We start from the raw sequence: 10,769 nt of genomic DNA on the forward strand, positions 1-10,769 counted from the left end.
TGAAGAGTGCTTATGAATTTCATCAGAGGAGGTGATACAGCTGTGAGAAGCAGCAGGCTGGTTTCTCCGTATCTGCCTCATGTTCCTGTAAGCTTGTTAACTTTCTCACTAGATTAATGAAAGATACTACTTCTCTCACCGGTCCTTGCCTTACTGATACCCTTAGCCCCCCACAGCACTGAGCCTTTAATGAGCTGATGCAGTCAGGGCCTTTTTTTTTTCTGTTTCCACTGAAAAGTAGCACCTGCAACAACACGCACGCCCTAACAGCACACAGGGGAGCTACTTCACCACAGCCTGGAAGGGAAGAAGGATGCCCGCTGTGCTGCCAGTGCCGCACGGAGAGTCGGATAAACCATGTTTAACTTGCGAGACGTGACAAGATTATTACTCTGTGGCGATGGTGGGGAAAGAACCAGCTGTAGCGTGACAAACAGCTTCTTTCACACCCGCAATGATGAGCACACCCCACCATGTGTGAAGAGGGTGGAGGGTGCATGAGTCCAGCCCAGGGATGAACACGGGACACAGCTGCCTGCTGCAGTATGAACCCATCTCCACTTGTATTCAGAGCTGCTGGTGGGTTTCAGATCAACCTTGGTGTTCAAACAGGATGTGTGTGTGTGGCGAGGGGGGCGGTTCTTCAGTCTAATTTTTGGCAATAATCATATATAATTTTCATGCACTGCCTTGCATCTCAGCTTCATTCATCACCAACATGATGGCCAATTAGTCATCTCTCACTATTAAGCAGTGCTAACAGCTACTTTAAATGCAAGCAGAGCCTTAATCTAGTTCTAACTCAGATGTACGGTTATGCTTGCAATTAGGACATCAAACAGAGGAGAAATGTGATATGTTTATAGCTGAGGGAACTTTTGCATTGAACTATTTCATCAATAATTATGTATTATCTTTATTAACATGGCCTGAGTTAGTAAATAATGGGTCATGCTTTTGCATTTGGGATGTTAAATATATATATTTTAGATTCAGGCTCAATTCCAGATTTCAGTGCTGTCTGATTTGCTGTGGGATGCTGCCTTGCCAAAGCATCCATTACAGGTGCAGGTTTACTGGGAAAGGGGTGTCAGGGCTTCCCCACACCCCACCCTGGGTGGGTGCAGATGCTAGGGCATACGACGTAGTTGTGTGTTTCCTTTTCACTCACCCCCAGTCCTTTCTGGTGCATCTTCCCAACGCAGCTGGATCTGATCATGCCTTGATGTCTCAGGCCAGGGGGATGTTTGGATGCTGCATGCCAGATGCACACCACTACCTGCTAAGACACGTGGTGCCATTTGCAGATGGCAAGTAATAAGTGCAGCACCAATTTCCCATCGGGGTGTGTGTGTATGTGTTTCTGTCTGTGAGATACAGATGCAGGGCAAAGTAGTGGCATTTGTAGTTTTGCAGTGCACCTCTCCAGGAACAAATAGAAACTACGTTCTCCTTTGTTTTTCCTTTGCCCAACAGCATACATGACTGCGTCAATGTTAAAGCGCTGCTCTTCAGGGTGCTGCCTGGCACGTCCTCTCCTCCTGCTTCGGGCCTGGCTGGAAGCACCAGGCTCACTTTGCCAGCACTGCTCCTTCACTGTGCCAAACTGGGGTGCTCCCAGTCAGGTACAAGGCACCTCGGGTGCTTGGTACCCAAGGGCTCCCTTTCAGCTCCCTTGTAGCCAGTTCCTATTACGCATCTGTGCTGCTCTGATTTGAACCTGGGGTTGATACAGTGCTTGCAATGGTGGGTAAAGCTGAATAAAGTTCTTCCAGAGAGAAGAGCAAAGTAATAAAGGGTGAGGAAGCCATTGCAATAAACATGTATTGATATACATCATGAATATGCCTCCTCAGACGTGCTTTGGCCTAAGTAGTGTGTGTGACAAAAATCAGATAAACACCTACCAGGTTTTGATGAAAAAATTCAAACTGAATATTTCCCTCACTGGAGGAGCTGAGAACCTGCTTGCTCCCTTGTTTTGAGATTAATAAAAAGGAGAGGGGGAAAGAGAGAGGAGGCGTTTTGAAAGCAGAAACTTTCTATTTAAAAATTCATTGGGGGGGGAAGAAAAATAGGGAAATGAGTTTAAACAAAATGTATTTCTTTCTCTGGAGATAGTTCTCTGTTTTTCTATAGCCTTATTAATCGGCCTGTTCCTCTCTCTCCTTTTAAAAGAGGCAAGGGAGAACAGAAACCCGGTGCGTGAGAATGTGAGAGTGAGGCTCGAGGACCACTTTGCACATATAACATTAGTATTGCAGTTCTTTGATTCCAGCTTTAATCGACCTTCTTTTCTCCTAATGAGCCACTCGGAGAGATGTTTGCCTCTTGCAGTGAAGTGTTATACTCTCCTTCTCTTTCTTCCACTGGAAATCCACATTTAGGATCTCGCTAAAAGAATCCCTTATCCCCTCAGTTCTTGCATCTGGGCTGACATACCCAGGAGGCTCTTTGCTGACCACAGCAGGAAGAGCCTTGGCTGTGCCGGGGGTAAGAACTCTGAGAAACGCAATCGATTCAATGCAATGGCCTGTGTGAGGGTCCTGAAATCTCAGGACAGCGTCAGCCACATAGCCTCCACTCCATCCTTGAAGCCGCATTAGAGACACCAGGCTAACGGTACCAAATTCCCTGATGCTTTTTCATACATCTTCTGTTTGGCGTTTGATGTGAAACTCCATGTTTTCAGGGTCACCTCAATTGACTACCTCTCCATATGGAAATCATTCAGCGGTGCATGTACCAAATCAGTAATGACTTCAGTGTGGTGCTCTCTCTGTTGGAAGGCAGTAATGAACTGTCAGGCGGAAGGCCCGCCTGATGTTCATTAAACCCAGGAAATGCCCTGCAGCACAGTTAACAATTGCAACAGTAAAATAAAAGTGGAAAGACAAGGCGAGGTATCCATTCACTGGGTGAACTGTACCTCCAGCCAGCATATTCTGGCCTCTGTCTGGAAGCATTGCCAAATCAAGGGTAGGATCTGGGCTGGAGGCAGCTTTTAAGGGGTGGAGAAAACGTGGGTGAACTGTTTGCCTCTTCAAATCTTGGACTAGACTCCTCTAAAGGAAATGATGGAGAGTTTTTTCAGGGCCAGTCAGTTTTGTGGAAAGATAAAACAGGCAGAAGAAATTAAAGTTGATTTAAGGGTTGACTTAGGTTGCCATCTTAGGTCCATCTTAGGTCAGCAGCTAGCTGGAGCCAGCTCCATGGTTTCACTCAAGTATGATACATAGACTGAGGGCTGGTATGGGGCTGTGTCATGTAACAGCAATTTTTCTGTGACATCTGAAGTCTTGTCCTACACTGTTCAGTCATTCCCTCAAGTTCTGTCCATGCTGCATTAAGATCCATGCTGGATCCGTGACCATACTGGGCTAAGATCCATCTAAGTTGCCCTCAGGCCTGATCCAGTGCTTCAGTGGAGCAACCAGTTTATCCTGGTTGACAATTCAGACCATGCTGTTTCTCAGTTCAGGCCATTTCAGCTGGTAGAAGGTCTGCTTGCATGAGTGGTGTGCAAGGCACAGCTTCCCAGATGTGGCTGAACTCTCTTGTCATACCCCGTGTCCACTGTGTATACATTAAACAGAACAATTTCCACTCTTCCTCAACCACAGAAGGAAGCAAAAAGCATCCAATAAACTGTAATGGGACTTTTACAGCCATATTTCCCCAATGCACGTAAACTGCTGCAGAATTTTATTGCATATCGGTGATCAAATGGACAAAGGCAGTTACCACTGTGAAACAGACTTTCAAGGACTAAGTGCTCATAGAGTCTTAAGTGCGTCATCTTCACTTTAAAAAAATCAAAGAATTGGAAGACAAAGTGACAGAGAGGGCAGATTTTCAGGCAAGCGTTTGCCAGGCTTCAGAGGCACCAGTAGTAAATCCAGAGCCAGATTTTCAGCTTCCCATGTTAACATTTTAATCAGAGCTAGATTTTCTGGTGTCCTCAGCAGCTCCTTGTGGGATGGTTGAAGATCAGCCACTGCAATGATCCCTGTTGAATGGGTCATATGGATCCAATGCGTGGATCTGTGGGTTGTACAGGTCGTTGCTTCACCGAAGACCATCCATGAGACTGGAGACTGTTACCCGTGTCTGCACTGGAAAGGAGCACCTGAACTACTGGATCTGCCCATTTCTGTCCTAGGTAGCCTGTCAGACAAGGCTGCATTGCTACCAGATGGACCCCAGACTCAGCAGGTGTATCTCACCTGATGGCTGCTGATGTGGTGGTTGCTCTTTGCCTGGGCAGGTGCACAAGCACCCAGGATGTAGGAGGTCAGGCTGTTCTCTCCCCACCCAGGCATCCCCTCCTCCTCTTGCTCCTGCCACTGTGCTCTTTTTCAAACACAGATCTGCTGTCCTGGGCTCTTAAGACAATTATCTTGTCTGTGAAGAAGAAACCTTCTCCCTTCTTATGTTCAACATAGCAGAACTGCGTATTTTGGATTATTTGGGTTCTGCTTTTCATCCTGATCTCATTTCATTTGCTTTTACCTTTTCAGAAATGAATATCACATTTATCTCCATCTCCTCTTTTACTCATTATTTCTTCTTCTGTACTTTTATTCCGTTCCTCACTTCTCTTTCTGTTTACCAGCCCCTCCCCGCCTTCTTTTCTATGTATCTTACAGGGCTGCTTTATCACAGCTTTCCAGTTTAGTGGATTAACTTTATTAGTTTCTTTTGTATGTGTCTAATTGACATGCAGTCTCAAAATCTATTTAATTTCAGCAGAACTGACCTTTATTCCCTTGCAGGCAGACTTTTTTTTTCTCCAGCTAATACCTTTGCTACGTTGCTGAAAAGTACAGAGAGGTGCTTCATCCCCTGAGAATGTCATTGCCGCAGAAGGAACAAAGCGATGTATCGGAGCACCTGAACCTGGGCCCAGTGGTACAAGCCGTCTCTGACAACAGGAAGAGCAATCTGTTTCAAAGAAAAGTGCAAAACCTTCCTAAATGAGGCTTTGGGGATACTCCTTGCTTCCAGTTCCCTGCCTGCCGGGGCCTGTGCTCGTTCTCCAGCACAAAACTTTCTCCCTTACATAAAACCCCAGGGTACTGTAGTTCCAGTGCACATTGCCATCACTTCAAGCCTCACTGGGACTTTGCAGGAGGGAAATGCAAGCAGAAATTGCCCACTCATTTCTTCTGTCTGGCTGGTCAAAAGGAAGCGAGACCAAACACGAATGTGAGACAACACGCCTCTTTTCTCTTAGCTCTTTTGAAAGACCTAAAATAGGCCTTTTGATGGAAAAAAATCAGTCAGCCCCCAGGAGGCCTTTAGCTCCCCTTGACAGGGGCTCCTGTTCCTGGAGACAGATCCCCCTTTCGCAGGTGCTGTCCCCGCTCAGAGACAACATGTTTCTCTCTCCTCCTTATTTCCCCACCCAGCAGAGCAGAAATGGCAGTTGACAGCCTTTTTTATAAGATGTTTTCATTGTAATTTTAATGGGCTAATTTCTTTCCCTGAATTGCCATAATTCAGATTTAATGAAACATGTCTTATGAAATTAAAAAAAATTACAATGATAAAGTGGAACGCCCCATTAAGCTGAAGAACAAGGAAATAACATATGTAGAGATCTGATCACACTGACCCTGCCATCCCAGCGATGCTAGCAGCCATCATGCACGTGCTTTACATCATCACAGATGACTGTGCTTCCCACCAGGAGAAAATATATAACAAAATAAAAATAATAAATAAATGGAATTGGGAGGGGAACTGATACCTCCTCCCTTTGTGCCCCTGCCCAAGAGCACTGGTCGGTCAGTAGTCATTGCTAGATAGCAGCACCATCTAAATGGTCTTTTCTTTCAGTCTTCTGTGGATCCTGCTCTGAGATCACACACTTTTGTGCTCCAGGCAACCAGTGATCTCCATTGCAAGCAGTGCCAAGCAGGGATTGATCCTGCTGCCTGCAGTGCTCACTCCCAATGGCTCCTCTGGGCAGTGGAGCCCTGGGTGTGCTACACGTCAGCAGCATATCCCCAAGGTATGAGATGATCCGGAAGGGGGTTTAGGCAGATCTTCCTCTTGTTGCTGCTTGACGCCTGCTAAGAATGATCTTGCGCCTTTGGCTTCCTTAAGATCCACACAGGTAGAGAGGTGGTTTTTAAGGCAGGTATTAAATGGTCTTTGCTTATTTATTCTGAATCCCATTAACCGGCAGCTCAGTGTGGCATGGGAGAGGAAGGCTGGGATGTTTATGAGACTGCTCTGTCCATGACGGCTCCAGGCTGCCTCGTGTTGCACTAAGAGGGGAGAGCTGCGGCGTTCAGTGATTGCTCACAGCTGGGAGCCAGGAGAGACCTGGCCAGGCCTGTGCCTGAGTTGTGCCTGCTCAGCAACGCCATGTGTTTCAGATGGCTCATGGCAAAGCCACTGTAAAGCCAAAAGTAATAATGAGAAATTTGGGATTTGGAGCCTTCGTTTGTGGAAGGCTTGCTCCAAAGCCTGTGGGATGTCTCCCAAGTGTCTCTGCACCGGCATGGGAAAACCCTTGCAGGGCAGGCAGGATGCAGGTTTGGGCAGTGGTATGTTAGTGCTCCCATACCTGTACAATGTCTTTTTTGGGAGAATTCCTCCCTGAAAATGCTGACCTCCAGCCAAGAGCAAAAGCAATCAAGGGATGAAATTTATTGAGATGCTCAGGCAACATGCAAGATTAATGCTTCCCTTTCATCTCACGACCCTTCATCTCTGTGTTTCAAATCAGGTACCGTGTAAAATATAGCCCCTAGCATGCTACCTGTGGAAAAAAAAAATCAAAGAAAATAACCTGTTTGCAAGTGAAGGGCTGCACACAGCATCAGCTTGGGGCGAGTTATTAATTTTCCCTCTGTCCTTTGTAGTTGCGTGGGTGATCATGCCAGGGTGGCCTAGAGTAACATCCCAGAGCAGTGCAGTTCAGGGAAGGGATGTATCAGCTGATGGAGATACAGCTCTGCTCCTGACCTTCTGCGGTTCGGTAAGGGCAAAGGGGGTCCTTTGCTACTGAAAAAGCTAAAACATGCAATTGGGAAAGATACAATGAAAGAAAGGAGGGATATTTTCAGATTTCTCACATGCTCAACCAAATCAGACTCTCAGGGGACAGACAGCAAGCTGAAAAGAAACCTCCTGCTTTCTGTGCAGTTAATAGCTCTTGCAGCTGAATTCAGCTGATCTGGGAAGTGAGGTAGTTGTGAGTCTATCCAGCAGGTGAGTGGGGTATCCCCTGGGTTACAGACACAAATTTAGGCTAGCACTCCTTTTCTTCAGCCACTGGAAAGCTTCCGTTGCCCCATGAGTAAATTGGTGTCTGTTAGCCATGAGGGAGAGGTATTTTTATGTATGACCACTTCCATACAGTTGATGCTGGAAGGCAACATGCTTTGACCCTACAGATTTCTGAGACATTGTGACAAGCAAAGTGGAAATAGATGAGTTCTTTAAGAATAAAGCCAAAGAAGGGAGAAGGTATCTTTATTCAAGCTTTAACGAGGTAGTTATTGCTGAGTAATTATGTACTAGCAACTTATTTACAGGAAAGGAAGGTTGCTAAAGTTCAGTTTACTTGTCTTGGTTAATGAGGTCCCATTCCTTGGGGATGAGCTAATTGGACAGTGACATTCAGTGAGGTAATGAAATAAATGTCATGTCATATAAAGAGTTAATTAACGATAAAGAAACGTTCACCCTTCTAGAGGCACGGAGCTGGAGTTGATGCAATATTTTGGATGCAGTGCTTTTCTGTTGAGACACACTGCTTGGCATAAGTGTGACTTGGCATAAATGTTTGTGGGAGCACATCTATTTGGATGGAAATTTTGCCGGGAAGATTTATGAGGTCAGAGAAAGAGAAAGAAGAATGCAGGCTGTTACCTGGACTGTAGGATGCTGGTTTTCAAATACTGGTTTAGGAGATGGCAGCACTCCCACTGTAAATGAACAGCTTGAATAGTAAAAGTGTTTTTGCCCCTAGTAGTTGCTGGTGCCTACGTCCATCGCAGCTGAGATGGGTGGTGTGATTTAAACATCATTACTTAGTGTCCAGGAACAGATAGGCTGTCCATGCAAGATTGAAAGGTCAGCAATGACCTTTGGTCAATCACCTGGCCAAAGGTGACTGCTGACACTTCTATTTTTCTTTATGAGTGCCATAGAAAACTTGCAGGAAAATGCTCAGATGGCCCATGTAGAAGAATATCATTGCTGGACAAATGCAGTAGGACAAAAACTTGCAAATCCACTGAGAAATTAATGATATAACTTGTATCTGATTGAAAGAGGGCTGCTTATGTATGGACCTGGCACTGGGAATTGTAGAAGAGAAGTCCATCATTGGAAAGCCTCTTGTCCATCTGCTTGTTCCTCTTGAGGGACGAATGAACTCTGGAAAGACCAGCAGCAGTGCTGGAGATGCTCACCACTCAGCTGGGAAACACAGAGTCCACCTGGGCACAGACTAGTGTCAGTGAGGGGCAGAATGGGACATGCACCTTGTGTAGATGTGCCTGGAGGGTGAATCTTGCTGAGCACATCTGCTGGCAAAGAGTTTATGGGCGAGAGCTCTGGCCTTACTGTTGAATCGTAGCTGGGTCATTCCTAGTGAGTTCTTATTTCTTCAGCCTCATTGCATGAGCCATTGTTTTCTGCTGGAGCGAGGCTCTCATAAAGGTGTTTGCTGCATGGGGTCTGGTGCTAACTCATCAGCTACTGAGGTTATTTTAATGGGCATATTACTGTATTTCTGGCACCATCTGCTCCTCTCTCTGATTACCGATGCAAGGAGGGATTAAGAGAAAGTCTTTTCCCTCTTTCAGCAGGAAGGGAGCTATTAGTGCTTTAAACACATGCATCGAATCTGTTCCACGTGCCCAGTAGCATCTGGCATTTCCTCTTCGTCTTTCCCGTACAAATTGGTGGAGGAAATCTAATTCATGAGTGGAGATCTGTGGCTGAGAGCTGCGCTGGGTGCTGGGAGTTGCTGTTTGCTTTTGTTTTCCCCAGGAGCATGTTGTGTGTCTCAGATCCAAGGCTGTTTCTACAGGTTATATCACTGGTCAGCAGAGCTGACCCTGCCTCTCTCTGCATGTGCATTCCTTGCTGTGAATGGCACGGGAGCCACGCACTGACGGACAGAGTGGAGAGGGGGGAGGCAGTGGGGGGCTCTCTCCGAGTTCATTATCCACCCTTTGTAGAAATTAGCTTGCTCTCAGGAGAGCCTCCTACCCCTGTGTAATTGTTATTCAGTCCAATGTGGGGAAGGTCAGGACCAACTGTGAGAGGGAGGCTGCGTGTGAGATCGCTCATGGGCTAAGGGGTGCCTGGCATACCGATGAGATGGCACAGCATCAGTCAGTGCCAGCAAGGAGGAGATGCTGACACTCATCAATAAAACATTATCTGTGACAAATTACAGGGAACAGCAACAGGTGTCTGGGAAGCCACAAAGAGGTCATAACGGCAAATGGGGGAGCCATCTCCCAAAGGCTTATCCTCAGCTTTGGTCCTGTTTTCTGTTTTCCAGCCTACCTGATTGCACGAAGCATAGAAATCAGAGCGCACAACTGGGAAAAAAGACTAACTAGAGTTTTGAAAAGCTGCAGCAAAATTCAGTGCCAACTCTACTCTGAGTGGACTTGTTTCATTTGTCAATGTCAAGCCATTTCTTGGCTACAGTAAGCCCACTGCAGAGGGAGCAGGCATGGATAGAAATGACACCTGGTATATAGCATGGCATGGGTATATCATGACACATGGCATAACATGCAGGTCTGGAAGAGACCTGCAAGTGTCCTGGGGTGGACTGTGACTCTGTAGTGAGGATAGATCCTGTTATAATGACTCCCACGTGGGAGGATTGTCTAAAGCTCTCAAAGAACATGAGTTGGGAAAATGTATTCTGCAAAGTTCCCCTCTCTGTGATGCTCTGGAGTCCGTGTTGGTCCATATTAACCTAATTCTCTGAGGTAATGATGGGAAAATACAATGAAGATTTTTGGCAGCCATTGAAGAGTTTTCCAGGAAAGAGAGTAGAGTCCTGGGCCTTACGGCAAGTCTTGGACAACTACACAATGTTGAGTGATGTTGGACAATACAGATGGGGTCTCCCAGGGGTTTCATGCTGCTAGTGGCTGTTCTGCACTGTTCACCACTGTGGTGGAACTGGTGGCAGCTGTGACAGGAGTCAATTCAGAAAGTCACTGTGTCAGGGCTGGACAGCCCCCCAAAGTCCAACGTGAGAGAGAAGTATAAGAAATGGCAGGTCATTGCATATGCAGGGCTGGACTCAAGATGCAGTCTGAAGGACTTTGGGGTAATAGGAAATGCAGGGCTGACTGTGGCTCGTTTAATATTCGAGAGACTGGCTGGTATTTACTAGCATGCATATTTTCTGAAAGGTCAGTACACAATCTTACGGTTTCTCTGCACGTTTTCTTTGGGCCTGGAATGAGCAGTTGTGCTCACTCACCCATGGCAGGCAGAGAAACCATTTATCAGCAGTAAGTAGTTAAAACAAATATGCTGAGCTGGTTGAAGGACTAAAGCCAGACCGTAGAGGTGGGATCAAAGGAGCTACTTCTGGTTTTGAACCTGGCTTGAAGTTGGCTTTTCCCTTGAGGTGTCAGCAAATGATGGAGTGAAGATAACCTACCTCTCAGCACTGTGAGGGTATGTCTCTAGTGGGGCTTAGTCAGGGAAAAGAGGAGTAAAGAGGGGAAGAAAGGACTGGCAGAGACCTGAGGGAGGTAAAGAACAAG

The sequence above is a fragment of the Aptenodytes patagonicus genome, chromosome 17, assembly GCF_965638725.1.
Source record: "Aptenodytes patagonicus chromosome 17, bAptPat1.pri.cur, whole genome shotgun sequence".
Taxonomy (NCBI): Eukaryota; Metazoa; Chordata; class Aves; order Sphenisciformes; family Spheniscidae; genus Aptenodytes; species Aptenodytes patagonicus.